Here is an 18,581-nt window from a genome sequence, read left to right on the forward strand (position 1 = left end):
AGAGCAATTTAATTATAATCTTCTTAGTAGGGGCATTAGAGAAGTGATATGTGATCATCAAATGATATGTCTAGAAAGGATTATGAATATAATGTGGTCTACCTCCTGGACAGAGAGTTATTAAGTTTAGTTTATTTAGCCTGAAGGGTTGTTTGAAAAACTCATTATAGGATCTCTTCATAGTCTTGTTAGAGGAGAGGAGAGAGAATAAGGGGAGAGGGGGAAAGGAAGAGAAAACAAAGCTTAGAAAGAGTAGTAGGCAGGTGACAAGTATCACAATGGTCAGCAATTTTATAAGCAGCAAAGTCCAGAACTAACAGATATCAATCCAAATTTAGTCTGTGAATGTATATGGACCCATAATAAGGCCTGGGAATGCTGAATGGAGGATAAGACTTGCTTTAATGGAAGCCAGTTTTCTACCACTGTGCCCGCTGCCCAGCAGTGACTTTCCAAGTGTGGGAGATTATGAGAGCTGCTTCCATTCTATTTTCCAAATCTTGTGTATCATATCCCCGTGGCCCAGAGCAATTCAGAATTATACAGAGAAGAGGATTCGTGGAAAAGCAATTATAGTTTAAAGATGTCACACTGCAAATCTGCAGTGCACGTCATTGTGTGAGCAGCTGGCTGTGGTAGCTTTCTCAGAACTGAATTGCTCAGTCACAGAGTGCTTGTGGATTCCATTTGACTACATAGCATCATGTTGCTCACCAAAAAAGGCTGTACCTGGCTATACTTCCAGCTATGGGGGTCAGAGTTCCCATCTCACAGCATTAAACTCCCTACTTTAGTCAATCTAAAATTTTTCTGGTTACCTCAAGGGTTCTAACATCACTGCATCTCCTGGTTAACCATTAGAATGTCACTTTTTTTTTAATTGTCTGTTCATACACTTTGCCATTTTCCTACTGAAATTTCTACCTTTTGCATATTGATTTTCAGAAGTCTCTATGGTATTCATCATATATTGCCTTAGGAGTTGAAAATTTATTTTCCTAATTGTCATTTTCTGTGAAATTTATCAATGGTATCTTTGTTCAGCAGAAATTCTGAATTTTGTTAATCAAATACACCAATTTCCCACATTAAATTTTTTATTTTTAGGTTATTCACATTATCTTTGACTATCCAAATCTATGCCTTGGTCTTCCTTTTGATACTATTAAGAAGAATTTCAGGAAAAATTCCCAGAAGAGATTAGATAAAAATGAAAGATAAACACCATTTATCTGTAAATTAAAAAAAAAATCATCAGCAAAGAGGAGATTAAAACAGAAATTATAAAATATTTAGAACAATGAGAACACAAATGGAGTTCTTATTATCTACAGGAACAAAGCCAAAGTAATTCTTTGGAAAAACTTTATACTCTGAAATGCATTTACAGAATAAAAAATAGTAAATGAATAAGGCTTTTTAACTTAAAAAGTCAGATAAATAAACAAGCAAACAGCAAAATAAACACAAATACAACGTTATCAAGAAAAAAATAATAAAGAGCAGAATTATTTTTTTAAAAAATGAGTCAAAATAGAGTTGATCAGTAACCCTAAAAACAAACAAAGCCTGTGGCAAGTTTGCTGAAGAAAAAAAGGAAAAGTTACAAACTACATCAAGAAGTAAATTAAAAATATATTTAACTCTATATTCAAAAGAAATAAAAACTTAAGAGTTTACTAAGAATAAAACTAATTGCCCCAGTAAATATAAAACCTAGATGCACTGGCCGATCTTTTAGGAAAATACACATTTTTCATTATTGTCCCAAGGAGAATTTAAAACCTTGTGGCCATAATGACCTTTAAAAGAATTGAAACAGTAATTAAAGATCTACTCATATACTAATTTTTAAATACCACCAGGCCAAGATAATTGTATATTTCACCAAGAATCTAAAGGCCAGCTAATTCTCATCATACAAATTATTCTAGAGACTAGAAGAGGTAAGAAATTAGCCAATTATTTCAATGAGGCCAATATGATCATGATCCAAAGGTAGCAAAAAAGAAACAAAGGGTATGGCTCAATTTCAGTTTTAAGTGCACATATAAAAATCCTAAATGAGAGTACTACAAAAATAGAATCTTAACAGTGTTTTAATAGAATATAATGACCATGTTAGGTTTATCTTAGGGATGCATGGGTTGTTTTATATTTTTTAAGTGTCAATATGGTTTATTCCCTACAATAACATATTGAAGCAGAACACTATACATTGATTCCATCACATGTAATACCTCTTAGTCATAAAAAATATAATCATTGGACCTTACTGATTGTTGGCTTAGTTGTAGAGCACTGGCCGGGAGTGTGGATGTCCTGGGTTGGACACACAGGAGAAGTGCCTACCTGCTTCTCTACCCTCTCCCTCTCAATTCTCTCTCTCCTTCTCTCTCTCTCTCTCCCCCTCCTGCAGCCATGGCTCAATTGGAGCAAGTTGGCCCTGGGCCCACTAAGGATGGCTCCATGGCCTCTGCCTCAGGCTCTAAGAAGAGATCGGTTGCTGAGCAACGGAGCAACGCCTCCTAGTGGGCTTGTTAGGTGGATCCCGGTTGGGGCACATATGGGAGTCTATCTCTCTGACTCACATTCTCTCACTGAATAAAAAAAAAAGTCCAAATAAAGCCCAGAAGCTAGATGAGGGTGCCTGCTCTTACTACTTCAACGCGGTACTGGAGGGCCTAGCCACATACTTGAAGACAACAAAAATTAAATGAGATATAAATATTTGAGGAAAAGAGCAAAATGTTATTTTTATACTGTAGTGGGTGCTGGGATGTGCCATCCAGATCTCTGCCTTCTGTGACTGACGCACTCTCCAAGCTGCTATGAGCATTGCTGGATGACAATTAACCCTTTTGGCAGAAGCTCTTGGCTCAAGGTCACACTCTGTTTTGCATGTGGCTCTTATGCAAAGACTGAATAAGGGGAGGATGTAAAGGCCTGGTTCTGTTGCCTTGACTCTGCCACAATACAGGGCCACCCCAGATCTTCACCTTACCAAGGGGAAGACCCTGTAAGCCTTTGCTATGACAGCATTTCAGCCCAGCTTCTTTTTCCCTTCCATCTTCCCTTCCCCAACAGGCATTAATCTGGAAAGATCTTCCTAATAAACTTTCCTAGGACACTTGACCTGAAACCCATACTGAAGATTTCATGATCTAATGTTACCCCTCCCAAATAAACCTCCAAAATATTAAAATTAATGGAAAAGTGTATCAACCTGACCAGTAGACCAATACAAAGGCAATGTCAAACTCATACAAAGGCAATGTCAAACTCAGTAGTTTTCATTTAATCAGCAAAAACAATTATAAAACAACCAATAAACATTTTCACAAAGCAGCAAAACTATAAAGCAATTACAAATAAAGTTAACAAAAATACATGGGCTTTTTTTGAAAATATGCTATGAATTTTTACAAAACATTGAAGATGATGTGGAGAAGTGGAGAGAAATGTAGAAAGCCTCTGTTCTGTTATTATTGAAACTGAGAGTCAGTTGATAATAAAAAGATTTTTAAGGCCTGGTATAATTAAATAAAAAGGAAAATGTAAACCTAAAGTATCATGGGGGAACACTTTTTTTTTCATTTTCTATTGCATGAGGTTTTAAAACTGTTTCCATGTATTTCTGCATCGCTGATTCCAAATCTGAAATCTGTTCTTTTGTGCATGCTCTAGTTTTTATGCAATTTTAATTTCTTTTTGTTACAGTTAATGGCATGCATTGGTTTTTAAATTGGAGTTAAAGGGCAACGACTCTTGGATTGAACATAATAATCACAAGGCAATTAATGTTTTACAGACATCACTTTTACATAATTGTAGTGGTTTTTAAATGTAAAAAATTATTATCTGATAAAAACACCCTCTTAGTTTGTTTTAAGATTGAATCATGGCTTCTTCAAGTAGGCATAAATGTAAGACTAGTCCTGACACCTTCTGTTATATAAGTGGCTGTTACACACTTCAAAGTCAAAGGCACAATATTTCATCATTTGTGACACGTGTATGTATTGCCTATTTTCAAGTTCCCCTTGGAGATCAAGACAAGAATTGGGCTCCTCATATTGTGTGTTATAATTGTGAGGAAATGCTTCATGACTGGACAAAAGAAAAATGCAAAGGAATGCCTTTTGGTATTCCCATGGTTTGGCATGAACCTACGGACCACAGCAGTGACTGTTATTTCTGTCTGATCCATACAAAGGGCATCAGCAAGAAAAAACGGCATATGATTGCATATCCTAATATTCCTTCAGCAATATGACCTATCCACACTCTGAGACACATCCAGTTCCAGTTTTCAATGGTTTTATTTCTCTAAAGACAAAGAAAGTGAACATGGTGATCAAATGTATTTTGATAAGATGTATGAGGAAATGGTTGTAGAATCTGAAGGGTCTTCTGATGCCAAGCAGTCATTAACCCCTCAGCAGGTTAGCCAACCTGAATTGAATGACTTAGTAAGAGATTTGGGCCTATCAAAGAAAGCAGCTGAGTTATTAGCCTCCAGGCTTCAAGAAAAGAATGTATTGATACTTCACCGGTCAACTAAAGTATCCCATTTCAGGAAGCATGAACGAGTTTTTGTGGACTTTTTTTCCGAAGACAAACACTTTGTTTACTGTCATGATCTCAGTAGTCTTCTCAGCCAGCTAGGTGTTATCACTTACAGGTCAACAGAATGGTGGCTATTTCTTGACAGTTCTAAACGGAGTCTGAAATGTATTCTCCTACACAATGGTAATGTGTATGCAGTGGTTTCAATTGGTTATTCAACTCATCTGCAAGAAGATTATAATGACATAAAACTTGTCCTCAACTTTCTGAAGTATGAGGAGCATAACTGGATCATTTGTGTGGATCTTAAAATGGTAAATTTCCTCCTAGGACAACAGAGAGGTTTCATGAAGTATTCTTGCTTTCTGTGTTTGTGGGATAGCTGAGCTCAGGAGAAACACTGGACACAGAAGGAGTGGCTGAAACATGAAGCTCTGGAAGTAGGGATGCAAAATATTGTGAATGAACCTGTAGTTAATTGAGACAGGATCCTTTTTCCCCCACTTTACATCAAACTTGGCTTAATGAAGTGGTTTGTTCAGGCTTTGAATAGAGAAAGTGAATGCTTTCAACATATTATTTCTGCTTTTCCTGCCTTGTCTTTCGAGAAGATAAAAGCAGATATATTCAATGGACCTCAAATTTGAACCCTCATATGTGACAAAGAGTTTTCCAGGAAGATGAATAAGGAGAAGAAAGCAGCATGGCAGTCTTTTGTGGCAGTTACAAAGAACTTCCTTGGTAACAAAAAAGCAGAAAACTATAAACTTCTGGTTCAAAGGATGCTGTTGGCTTTCTGCAACATTGGATGTAACATGAGTGTTAAGATTCACTTCCTGAACAGTCACCTTGATAAGTTTCCTGAAAATCTTGGAGCTGTTAGTGATGAGCAGACTACTGCTGGAGCATCAAACGAGATTGTCCTCAACAAGTATTGTAAACAAACACAAGAGCTACAAGTGCAAATTTTTGCCTGAATGGAATTTTAAAAAGTTTCGTGCAAATTTTATGATTAAAATAAGTGTTTTAATATGTTCTATTTTGAAATTGTAGACAAATTCTGATGCAATCATATCTTTTAGTGTATTAGTGTATTTACTGCATTATATAAATTATTTTCACAAAGATGATACCCAAGAAGACATTCTACTACAGTATGTTAAACTAAATGTTGAAAATTTTACATTAAGATGAAAACCTAAACCCTTGATTTGCGAAAAAATGTAGCTTTTTACAGAGAAAAACTAATATCAGATTTGAGATCAGCACACTCGAATTAGGTAAGAACAAGTGTTTTTGTGGATGCAACAAAAATTTTGTTCCCCAGTGATTTAATTGCAACTTTCAACCTACAAGTTTACTGTTATTCACTAATATTTTTCTATAGATCAGAGCTTTATGTGTTATCTTTTAACAAAGTCATTGATTGGAGTTCCTCATTGACTTTTTTTGCATAAGTCATACCCGTAAAGGCAACGTCTCAGATGTCCAATCTTATTTCCTTCGAAGTGAAACTATTAGTTAAAATGATTGATGAAGCAATGGTTAACCAATTGCTTGCTTACATCTAATTTTAGCAACTTCCCTTCATTGAGTCTTTCTAAAGCATCAACTTAAGCTTGGCAGGAACAATAGTTCCACTACTACTCTCTTTCTGCATGCCTTTGGTTTCTGTAACATTTAATTAAATTGCATAATAATATTAACCAGTGCAGATGTCATGTGAGGATGTGTAAGCTTTCAGCTCAGTTGATGAAGACCAAAATGTGTGGGTGTTCTTCTTACTGGGTGGATTCAGAGTGCATGGGGGTTAGTGAGTGTATTTGCAGTAATTTGGTTAGGGGAAGTTTGACACAATATTGTGAAGATGGCAGTTCTTCCAAAATTAGCTTATATTTCATGCAATTGATAAAATCTTCATAGAACATCATAAACTGACCCTCAGATTCATGTGTAAGGCTTTTAATAAAAGCAAAATTGAGAGCAAAAAAAGAGATTGAGTTATACCAGATATCAAAACACAATATGAGTTTATCACTTTGTTATGGGTCAGTATGATAGAAGTAGATCAGAATTAAAGATAAAGAATCTAGAATAAAGAAACAAATTCTTGTATATATAGGGATTTAGGATAAAGAGTGAAATTGAAAGTCAAGGGAATGGTACTGGGACAATGGGTTCCCCATATAGAAAACAATTCCTACCTCACATTTTATGCAAAGCAATAACAAAAAAGAACCCCATCTAAGTGGATTAAAGACCTAAATCTTTACATATATGTTGTAAAACCTCAGGAAATACACACACACATATATACACATATACATATATGTGCAAAACTAAAAGGGAATATTAAAAAATCTGATCATATAAAAAAAGAGAAAGAAAACTTCTATATAACAAAAAATTATATCACAAAGACAAAATAGAAGCAACAGACTAGGGGACTTTTTGCAACACATATCACAGACAATATATTTGCTACTTAAACACAGAAAGGACATCTACAAACCAATATGAAAAAACAGGTATCTCAAAGAAAAAATGGGCAAAACAAATAAATGGGCAATAGTGCATAGAAGAGGAAACACAGGTGGCCGACAAAATATGAAAAGATGGTCAATTTGAATACTATTTGGAAAGTGTAAAACAAAATGATAACCGAGACGCCATGTTGTTTATTCAAATAGAAAGAAAATGATTAGCAAAGATGTAAGTAAAATGTAAGGAATGACAAGGAGCAGGAAGCTAGTGGAGAACAATGCTGATGAGAATGTGACTTAGCATGTCACTTCATAGGGCAACTTTGCGGTTTTCATTAAAATTTAAAATGCTCTTCAGAAAGCATATAGATATTGAATCACTATGCTGTACACCTGAAACTAATATATGTGTTAACGATACTGTAATAAAAATAAGGTGATAAAAGAACCTCTACAAATAAAAAATAACAATACACATACCCAGTAATTCCCCTTTATATCTAACCTACACTTGCATGTGTGTGTCATGAGACAGGCAAAAGACTGCTCTTTGAAATAAGTGAATTAGACAACCCACAGATAGTAGAATCTCGACAATCTTTGCATTCAGAAAACATAATGTTCTATAACAGTTAAAAGGAATAGATTGGATCTTTTTGTAATGACGTGTGAACAATAGAAAGGTGGGTGCTACACTCCAAAGGAACTACTTGAATTTTCTAATGGGTATAGGCAGAAATGTGGGAGTACATTTTGAATGGGTATTAAGGAAGAACGTAATGCAATAGGACTGGTGTCCTTATAAGAAGGCATCGGAGCTGCTCTCTTTCTCTCCTCCCCCTTTCCTCCCCATCTCCACATACAGAGAGAAGGCTATTATTCACTACTATTCCAGTGGATTGCAGTTCTAGTTTCTAATCAGAACCACAGGGAGGGGAGCTTTAAACAATTCTATTGTCTAGGTTCCGTTTGAGGGATTCTGACTTAATGAGTTTGGAGTGGGCTCTGGGCACTGGTAGGTCTTCAAGCTCAAACGTGCCTCTTGGATTGAGAACCATGGTTGAGCCAGTAACCTCTGGACACATGGGGAATCTCCTGGTTGTTCCTGGGCCAATCACCGGAGCCACTTCATAGAAGCTGGTGGAGTAAATGAACTCCTTTATTTTGGCTCAGGTTCAGCATTTCTAAGACACGTCTCCATAGTCAGGGTGGGCAGAACGTTTTCTTAAAAAGGAAAGTGGTGCTGGAAGTGACACATTTATGAGGTGACAAAGTCAAGGGTGAGCGAGTCAGGGGACCCTGAATTAGGAAGTAAGCCGACTCAAGTGACATCTTACAGCTCAGAGTGGGTGGTAGAGGGGCCCTCACTTAGGATGTCAGACCTTTTAAAGTTACAGCAAGTGAGAGGCTTTGCCCAGATTCTATTCCAAGTAACCTCCTTCCAGCAGGGAGCCAATTTGAATGAAATCATTTATTGTTTAGTCCGTTTATGTATTTTAAAATGTTAAACGTAGATGTAAGTAGGAAGCCAAAGTGACAGAAGTCCAGGCATCTGAGCAAAGAGAATTATTGGGAAACCTCGATGGATCTCAGAAGAATTTTCTTTTAAATACCAAGATTTCAAGTGCTACAATGATTAGAACAGTCTCTGAGAAAGGCCTTCATAATGAGAAAGAAAGAAAGAAAGAAAGAAAGAAAGAAAGAAAGAAAGAAAGAAAGAAAGAAAGAAAGAAAGAAAGAAAGAAAGAAAGAAAGAAAGAAAGAAAGAAAGAGAAAGAGAGAAAGAAAGAAAGAAAGAAAGGGAAAGAAAAAGAAAAAGAAAAAGAAAAAGAAAAAGAAAAAGAAAAAGAAAAAGAAAAAGAAAAAGAAAAAGAAAGAACAGTTTGGCAAGGCTGTTGGAACCAGAAGGGGCAAGCAGTTACTGGGTTCTTGAGAAGCAGGCTACCTTCAGTCAAAGGACTTTTCCAGAAATATGTAGGGGGATGGCTGCAGACAGACAAGCACTAGAGCCAGACAGAGCAGCTCGTGAGAGCCCATTGTTCAAGTTTGCAGAGTTCTTCGAGCCAGTTGTTAAACACAGCCATTATTAACATTTATATTATTAGAGTATACCCTAGAATTGATTACTTGTAAAACAAACTAATGAGAACTCAAAACTCTTCCTAATTATTTTACCACATTTCAGTACCAGGTAAGCTCTGGAGATTAGTTATGTCTATTATTATGTTGACGTTAGGGTGGGAATACTATAGAATTGTATACTATAGTGTATTTCTTTCCTCCTCCACATTCAGTGACATCATAGTGGAAGCTTGACTGTTGACACCACAAAAATTGATTAAATGATGCAAATGAGAGGTCGAATCATTGTTTTGTTGACTGTCTGGCCTCAGGAAAGTGGTGGAGAAAATGTTAACTATTCATATGAAATAAATGTTAAATAAATTCACTTAAGGAGCATATAGTATCTTTAGCTGTTACATTGTGAATAGCAAAAAAAAAAAAAAAAAAAAAAAAAAAAGATTCAGTAATCATTTCAGGATTTTAAAATTATAATCCAGTTAAGCAGAGAAGTCATTCAAGTAATTGACAAATAAGTGAAGTTCTGATATGTTGGTCCATGTTCCTTTGACTCATGAATAACTTGTTAATAACAGAAAAAAACCCATCAGTTGACATTCATGTGAAAAGTACACTGGTTGGTCAATGGAAGCCATTTGTCTTTCTTATACTCCAAGACATTATATAAAAGGTATAAATTTGTCTCATTTGAACACATTCTGTGAAGTTAATGTATGTTCTAAAAATTATAAAGCAATGTGGAACAAAGAAGAAGATTAAGAAAAAGAGAAATAGGGTTGATAAAACAAATGTTTGAGACATAAGTGTGTGAAATAGTACCATGTCTTTCTGCTTATTAGAAAAATATATAATTATTCTCTTTGGTTAATTCTTTTATCATACAAATGATTGCCTTCTAATGTGTTGACTGTGTATGTTGTGATATTTATATGTCAGTTTTTATTAAATGGGGCAGAGTTTTAAGGAGTTTTCTACTTAAAGGAATTTATAGTTTACAAAAGTTATTTAAAATAGTATGTACATGTCTAAACAACAATAAAATAACCTTTAAGGGAGACTGGTAAGTCTTGAATCATTTATTTTCAATGCTGGGCTGTTCAGCACTACCGCAGAACAAAACAATTAATATTGTATTAAATGTAGATTTTTGTGATATATTGAAAGCTAAAAAAAAAATAGTATAGGAAATAAAAAGATGCTTTTTTTTCTAAATTCAGTATTTTAACAGGTATTTAAGTGCCTGAAAAAAAAGTTGCTTTTTGACTGTTGGTAATCTTTTTGGCAGACATGGAAAGGGGAAGCCTTTATACCTTTGTAGTTTTAGTTCCTAACAAAGGACAACTGTGCATGAATGAGGAGAACATTAACCCCCATTTGCCCTCAAACATAATCTGTGATCACATTGTGCCAACGACACCGGTGAACATCAACAACAATTAATTATTGGAGGTTTCTCAAACATCTGGATGTTTTGGCACCCAGAACCAAAACATCTGGATGGTGGTCTGAATTCTCCAATTGTTTCCCAAGTTTGACATTGTGTCAGAATCATAATAGCTCGGGTGCCCGAGCCAGGTTAAATATTTTACCTGAGCTTGTCTAACCCTCATGACAATTGCATGAGTCCTGAATTAAGGATATATTCATCTTCCAGATGAAGGTTCTGAGACTCAGACAGGGGTGTATGCAGGCCAGAGGGGAACCCCGTCTGCCTGATGATAAACTCTGGGCTGTTAACTCTATTCCATTTTGTCAAAGCAACTATAGAAGGTCAGAGCCACAAATGGTATAGATTCAATTTGTGGCTACGCTGCTTAAAGAAAGGGAGACTGTGCACTACCTAAGCTAAAAATATTATTGCTGTTAGCCAATTTAAGGACTGCTGAGGAAAACTCTTCTTCTCTTGAATTAACTCTGATTGGCAACACAGACCCATTCATATTCGCCTAGTAATTGTTGTGTTCCACGTGTTACCCTTTGGGTAAGAACAAAAAAAAACCTCTAACAACCCTTCATCTCCTTTGTCAGGTTAAGGAATTAAGAAAATGATTTAAAAAAATACACAAAGACACATCAAATAAGGATCAGAATTAATGCCTGGGTTAAAGATGAATATTCTAATTCCTTTTCCTAGTTCATTGTTATAGTTTTAACTGCGTGACCTTGACCAAGTGACTTAATCCTTTAAGCCTCAGTTTTACCATTTTAAAAACACAAATAAATAACGAAACCTACTTTATCCTACTTTGTCCAAGGATGGGATAAGATAATGGCTGAAAAGTGCTTAATACAGTGTGTGCCTCAGAGTATGATCCTCAAAACATGAGTTACTCTTATTATCATAAACATACATTATAATTTTGGCCAGTATGGTACAAAACTGGAATTAGAGCTACACCTGGGCGCTTACCCCTGCCAAAAGGAAGCTCCTCCGAAGGCAGAAAATCTTCACGCTTCTTTCACCCTCTCTCCTTATTTAGTGTCTTTGCATTCAGAGAAGAGAGCAAGCTTCACTTCCTCTGTTATTACTGCCCCCTGCTGGCTGGGGAGGGAAAGAGAGGTTGGAGATATAACTCAATTTGCCTTCCTGCTCATTCTCTTTCTCCCATTTTTCTCTATCAGGTATTCAAATTTCTTTAAATGCTAAAGCTGGGTAACCCTAGCCTCATAAAAGTGAAAGCATGAATACAATCATTGCCTCCTTGGTACTGTAAAGTTGTATGGTTATGTAGAAATCTGATGTTTAAAATAACAGCAACAGACTCTATGATGACCTTGCCGGAGTTGCATTGGGGGTGGAGGGCGGGGGAGTAGTGTGTTTTGTGTTTTGTTTTGTTTTGTTTTTCTTCTAACTTTTCAGCATGGACAGATGTTTTAAGCATCTTCAGCACTCAGGGCTTTCTTAGGAGCATTATATAATCTCAGTGCAGTTACCAAATGAAATAAGAAGTTCCTCATTTGGCAGACGGAGCTCGCATATCGAGTTCATAAACTTTAGTACTTCTCCCAAGTCCAAAATCAGAGACGACCTGCTCCAAGTCAGTTTCCCATTTGCACTTAATTAGAGAGTGTGTTTTGGAGGTCAGTGCAAACCGGTGGAGTACATTTTCATAATAATTTTCCTCACAATAAAATTATTTGGGAGGCAGCTAGCCAACTTTTTCTGGAATGAGGGCAAGAAAAATGGGGACATGGAGTGAGGTTATTGGATACCTTATCTGGAACTGCCCAGAAAGTTGTCTCATGTCCAGAGAACACACAGTACCTTCTGGATCAGGGAAAAGAAGCCAAATGCTTCTTATAGTCCCAACAATTTTCGTAGCTGCACAATTGCGCACATTTTAAGGACTCCAAATATGAAAGAACAAAAGACTTCTCAGAGTTGTAATCATGCCACACTTATAGAAGTAGAGGCAACAAGTATCCTGGTGAAGGGAAATGTGAAGTAAAGAAAGTGGCTGATAAGATAGGACAGGTAGCCAGATTATCACTGAGCGGCTGTATGCTCTTGGGCTCTTGGGTTTCTCAAAGATAACACAGCAGCCAAAATATTGAACTTTACTTTGTAAATGCCTGATATCATTGCAGCTTCAGAAGTGTATTATGCTTAGGTGAGCCTTGTTCTAAAACATTCAAGAGAATGAGAAGACAAATTCTAAGTGACAAACTCTGAGTAGAAAAACAAATCAGGAGAGCAAATTTCCTTAGTAGATTAAGAAATCAAATTCTGATAGGCTAGTTCATTCTTTGCAGTTGCTTATTTTTGTTTCTTTATAAAAAATAATATTTTAGCTACTTCTAAATTCTATTTGGGTTTTATAATTCCCATTAATCTGGAGGCCAATGCCAAGACCCACAGTTTCTGAATTGTCATTGATAAGCTTTTACTATAATATGGTGCCTTTAGTTGCAGTGCATTGCAAAGATCTTTAACCTCATAAACGGAACAAAACATGATTAACCTTTTCATCTTTTTCTTACACACACACACACACATACACACACACACACACACACACGTGTGACTTGAGGTAGCATTAGTTACAGTTATGCTGTGTAGGTCCAGTGATAAATTGTTCTGAGATGAAGTCTTGAGGCTTCTAAACCAAATATCCCTCAAAGGCAGTTCATATGTCAAGTTGCTACAATCACCAAATGACTGAAGTGTAACCATAACCAATGTAGCATGACCAATGCATCAGAATGAATATGTTATGTCTCTTTAGTCTCTTAATTTGATAGTGATGATGACAAGGAATTTGTCATACTTTGTTTCTAATAGTTGGCAGATCATCCAGATTATGGCCTTCACAAGTTACCTGTATATAAATCATCCTAAATTCAGTCCAGCTGGTATTTTTTTTCTGTGTTAATAGAAGTTACTTGGTTGTATATATTAATTCCATGAAGCTTTGCTGTTTTAGGCTTCTGTGGTGGATCGTATTCTGTATGGTAGGCAGCCTCTAAGATGTCCCCCATTGATCCCCTCCTTCTGGTATGAAGGCCTTTGCATATTCCTCCCTCAGTTCAGTATGGGTTGATCTTCCTGACACACTTCTCATGAGTAGAATATGGCAGAATCTTAAATATGACCCCACCAAGAGAAGGTTATAAAAAGACCCTACTGAGATTAGGTTATAAAAAGATTGCGGCTTCCATCTTGTGTGCCCTCTCTTGCGTTCTAATTCTTGGAACCTTCATGTTAGGGGAGCTATGCTGCCATCTTGTGTACAGCCCCATGGAGAGACCTACATGGCAAAGACCTGAAGAATCTGGTCAAAAGCCAGTGAGCACCGGTAGCCTGCTAAGCTTTTGGGTGACCGCAGCCCTTGCTGATCCCTTCATGGCAGTTATGTGACAGATCCTGAGCCAGAGTGCACCCAGCTCAGCCATGCCCAAGGTCCCGACCCACAGAAATCATGAGATAAACATTTATTATTCAAATTGGCTCAATTTGGGATAATTTGTTTCACAGCAATTGATAACATTCATATTTCTATCTCTACTCATGGTTATCACAGAGCAACTATTCCGAAGCACAGTCAATATTCAAATGATGACAATAATGAACAATATTCTTTGGCGGGCACTATAAGCCAGGCCTCTATCCAATAAAAGAAAGGCTGGGGCTGTTTTGTTCTGGAGTTAATAAATATATTGTGCATGGGCAAGGATGATGCCCTATTTATAAGAGATTAGGGTCATCTTTAAAATTAGAATCAATCTTCAAAAGGGAAGACAACTGAATAAAAAAAATGTAACAAATAACTGTATTGGAAGTGATTTTTAAGTTGATTTCTGATGACATTTCCAGAATTACATTTTCCTGAGCATTTAAAAACATTTTGCTCCTATAAAGTTAAGTCAGATTGTCTTTCTGCAGTGACTTCAATTATGTACAGACTCAGTGAGAAGGGAAATGAGACTTGTGATTTTTGTGTCTCCATTCCCGTAAATGACACAAAAGTGTCAAAGCACTCTTGGCTTACCCTCAGCTAAAGTGTCTTGTGAAATAGGATAACTCAGGGAGTTCTGTCTAGAGCAGATTTTTTGTCCTTAGCAAATTGAACAATAAATGTCTCAGGGTCAGAAGGATGCAGTTGATCAGAGCTGGGAGCCCACAGAGATTGTAGCAGACGCATTAGAACAATATTGTTTGTCCTTCATTTCCTCAGAGGTGCACAATACTTCTTCCTCCGTGCCCTGCAGTTCTCTTTTCTAAAATTGTTTTGGACCTTTGGGGGCCTTCTATATTAAGACCAAAGGAAACTAGAACCGCTATTTGTTCTTTTTCTGAGCCCTTTTCCTGGATATCATGAACAGTAAATGTGGGATTGTAAAGGCTTCCCAGATGGCTCTGCGCTTTGCCTCTCCAAGACCCCTTTCCCTGGCCTTCTATCCTCCTTTACTGCTCCATCTTCACATTGTTTTTAATATCCCCTGACACTTGTGGACCCCCTGCCCTCCCCTTTCTACAATCTGCCAAAAAGCAAACTGGGGGCCAGAGAAGGAACTGAGATCATAAACAAAAACAACAGAAGGCCATCCAGAAGTTTCTCACCTGCTCTGAAAGATGGAGGCAGCTTAGTCAAGCAAGCACAGGTTGGATACTTCTAGGTAATTTGTTTCTTGGAAATTTGCTGGGCTGTAGTATCTTTCCCTCTTGAATCCTAGGAATGTCTGAAATACCAGACAAGCACTCTTCCCACAAAGTTATGTTAAGAGATTTAATTAACAGAAAATATTGTGTCACACATATCAAACTTTAAATGAGAGGAGTATATCTGCCCAGTGAGATTGCAGAAACAATGTTGCCAGAACCTATATTTCTGAGCCCCTTGAGAGAAAATGAAAGGTATGTTTGGTACTTCAGTTTCCATTGGAATACTGCTGGTCCTGTCATTTTCTCCCATAGTTACTTTCTGTGCATCTATAGGGCAAGCCGTCATTATGGATTGTTTGTTTGGTTTTTCTTCAATCCATAGGACTTTTAATATTCCTTGCTTGATTTTTCCAAGTGTCAAGAAGCTGGTTCATCTGCTGGATGCTGTTATCTTTTTCCTCTTTTTATATTCTTCCTGCCCTCTTCCATGTCAGAGTCACTTCTGGTGCCCACTGTGTTCCCTGGAGGCCTCTCTGCTCTTGAATTGAGTGCTCTGATTCTTTGCAGTATGGCCGTGAATGAGGGTTTTATTATAAGTTGAAATGAAAGCTGCCCCAGGTGGAACCAGGATATTGTCTCTCCTAATGCCAAGCCCAATTACTTCTCCAGTGTCAATAGGGAAACTTTCCTTTTTCAAGATTTTGCAAAATTTAAGATTATAGCTTCTGGGTGTAAGAGAGGAGAGTGTGCATAGTGAAAAAAAAAACAAAACATAGGTGGATAGAGAGTTTCATTATTGTTACTCTCCCGAGCCAGACCTCCCCTCCCTGCCTTCCACGAGGAGCAGTTGCCTCCATCATGTGATTGTGAAGTTCTTCAAGGTCTCTGTGCAGACAGTAGAGGGTCGGCTAATGGCTCCAGAACATTTTCATGCTTGAGTCAGCAGTTATATCTCACTTCGTTCCCTTCTGGAAAACAAAGTCATGCCACCTCATAAGACACTTTATGGTTGCCTGATGGATTGTGTGCTCGTAAACAAAATATTATTAACAGATGACTTGTAAAAATCATCTTTGCAGTTCTGGGATGGGAAACAACTGTTATTAAAAAATTGAGCCAAAGTTGAAACTTTTATTGGATATATATGTTCAATAAAAAATATATTGAATGTATATCCAATAAATGAATGTACATATGTAATCAACATAACCCATGCAAGTTGTCAAATACAGAATGACTTTTGTGCTTCTTTATTCGAGCACATATAATGAGTTCTGTGGCTTTGGCCAAGTCCCTTGTGCTCTCTAGGCATTGGTCTCTACATCTGTAAAATGGGAGGAACTGAAAAATAATTCTCAATAGCTCCTCATTCTCTGTTGCTATCACTCTGACTTTGATTAGATGTGGATGGAATGGGTGATCAAAATCTACAGATGACTCCCAAATCTCAAACCAGCCAGTAGATTCAACCTGAGTGCATTTTAACTAGAATGACTCTGAGTGAACCAAGGAGACCATATGAACTCATTATTTTCAATTACTGCTCTAACTGACCACATAGAATTTTATGAGCAATGAAATGAGAGGAAGGAGAGAAGGAGGAGAAGCAAGAGGAGGAGAAGGAGGAGATCAAAGGCCGTCATCCATTCATAAGCTGGACTGGTAAGCCGCCCTTCACCCCCAGAGCTTGCGTCCAGCTCCATCTCAAGCATTCCCAATGGAAAGTCTGGACTTCCTCTGTAGGGTGGTGTTCAACCTCTGCGCACTTGGGAAGCTCAGGGTGCCCATCTGTTCTCCTTTGTGAAGATGAAGTGGCCAAAATCACCTGGAGGATCAGCCCGTTCAGTGTGCTTCTGGTCATGGCAATGACTTGAATGCAGCCATGCTTCCTCTGGCGGACTGCATGTGAACATTTGTGTAAAGCCAGGTGACAGAGTCCCAGGAGAAGGTGTCAGATTTGTGGCCACGGAGAGGTGTTCATTTCTTTGTGGTTCGTCCTATGTAAAGTTCACTGGCTCTTGTGTGAACTGAGCAGCTTTTTAGTACCTAGATTTAATTCAAGTAAAGGCACACTTCTTTACTCCATGGTTGAATAAACTATTGACCACGAGAATGAAATTTCACTAGTATTGGAATCATAAAAGCTTATCCATATTAATATTCGGCCTTCAGGGTGAACCACACTAAAGCTCTTTGAGGAAAATCATAATTTTTCTTATTAGAATCATTTATTTTTTAAATTTCAGAATCTTCTAGAGAAGTAGAATTCATAATTCAGGACCTCTGCCACATTGAGGGATGTATAATAGATGTTTTTCTGGCACATGATTGTCAAAAGATTTATTTCTCACATCCAAGGAACCCATGAATTACTTATTTATTTATTTATTTATTTATTTCCATTTTTTATTCAGTGCAAGGTGAAAAGGCAGAGACAGGTCCACCCAGAAAGCCCACTAGAAGGCGATGCTCTGCCCATCTGGAGTGTTGCTCTACTGCTCAGCAACTGAGCTCTTCTTAGCACCTGAGATGGAGGCCATAGAGCTATCCTTAGTGCCCGGGGCCAACTCGCTCCAACTAAGCCATGACTGCAGGAGGGGAAGAGAAAGAGAGATAGGAGAGAAGTGAGAGGGGGAGGGGTGTAGAAGGAGATGGGCATTTCTTATGTGTGCCCTAGCCGGGAATTGAACCCAGGACATCCACATGATGGGCCAATGCTCTACCATTGAGCCAACTGGCCAGGGCCACAAATTATTCTCATATCAGTACCTTCAAACAGAAAATGTTTCCAGAGGGCTTTTCCTCATCTCTGTCATGTAGCCTGTTGATGAAAGAAATAAAATGTCATCACTGTAGTTAGGGGAGATAGTCCTGAGAACATCGATTTAATGTGATCAGTTACCTGAGAGGAGGGTCAGGGTTTAGGCAAGCTTACAAAACTTGGTGACAACTTCGGTTCATGCTCCCAAATCCACCATATTCACCATCTAACACATGAGGGCCTCCAAGCCATGGCAAAGTCTCTTTAGAGACACAATTTTGTTTTTGGGGGGTTGCCTTGGTTTTTAGGTCATCACCTCTTAGCTGCATGATCTTTAAAAAGTCACTGTGCTTCTATGACATCAGCTCTTGCTCTGAAAAAGGTAATTCTAGCCCTATATAATTCACAGACTCATGACAAAGGTTAGAAAGGATGATCTATGTGATCGGTTGAAAAAGTAAAATTTATCTTACAATGGGCTCTTTCTTTCATTTTCTAATTAGTTATTTGTGATATATAGGAAAGCTACTGAGATTTGAATGTTGAGCTCTTGATTTTGGACTTAGCCATCTTACTGAATTGT

At 37.5% G+C, this 18,581-nt stretch overlaps 1 non-coding gene across 1 annotated transcript; it reads right to left on the reverse strand.

Moving 5' to 3' along the window:
* Positions 1-17,906: 17,906 nt before the first annotated feature.
* On the reverse strand, positions 17,907-17,982 carry TRNAD-AUC (transfer RNA aspartic acid (anticodon AUC)). The gene has a single exon. It is a non-coding gene; the product is annotated as a tRNA-Asp (tRNA).
* Between the last annotated feature and the right edge of the window lie 599 nt (positions 17,983-18,581).

The sequence above is a fragment of the Saccopteryx leptura genome, chromosome 1, assembly GCF_036850995.1.
Source record: "Saccopteryx leptura isolate mSacLep1 chromosome 1, mSacLep1_pri_phased_curated, whole genome shotgun sequence".
Taxonomy (NCBI): domain Eukaryota; kingdom Metazoa; phylum Chordata; class Mammalia; order Chiroptera; family Emballonuridae; genus Saccopteryx; species Saccopteryx leptura.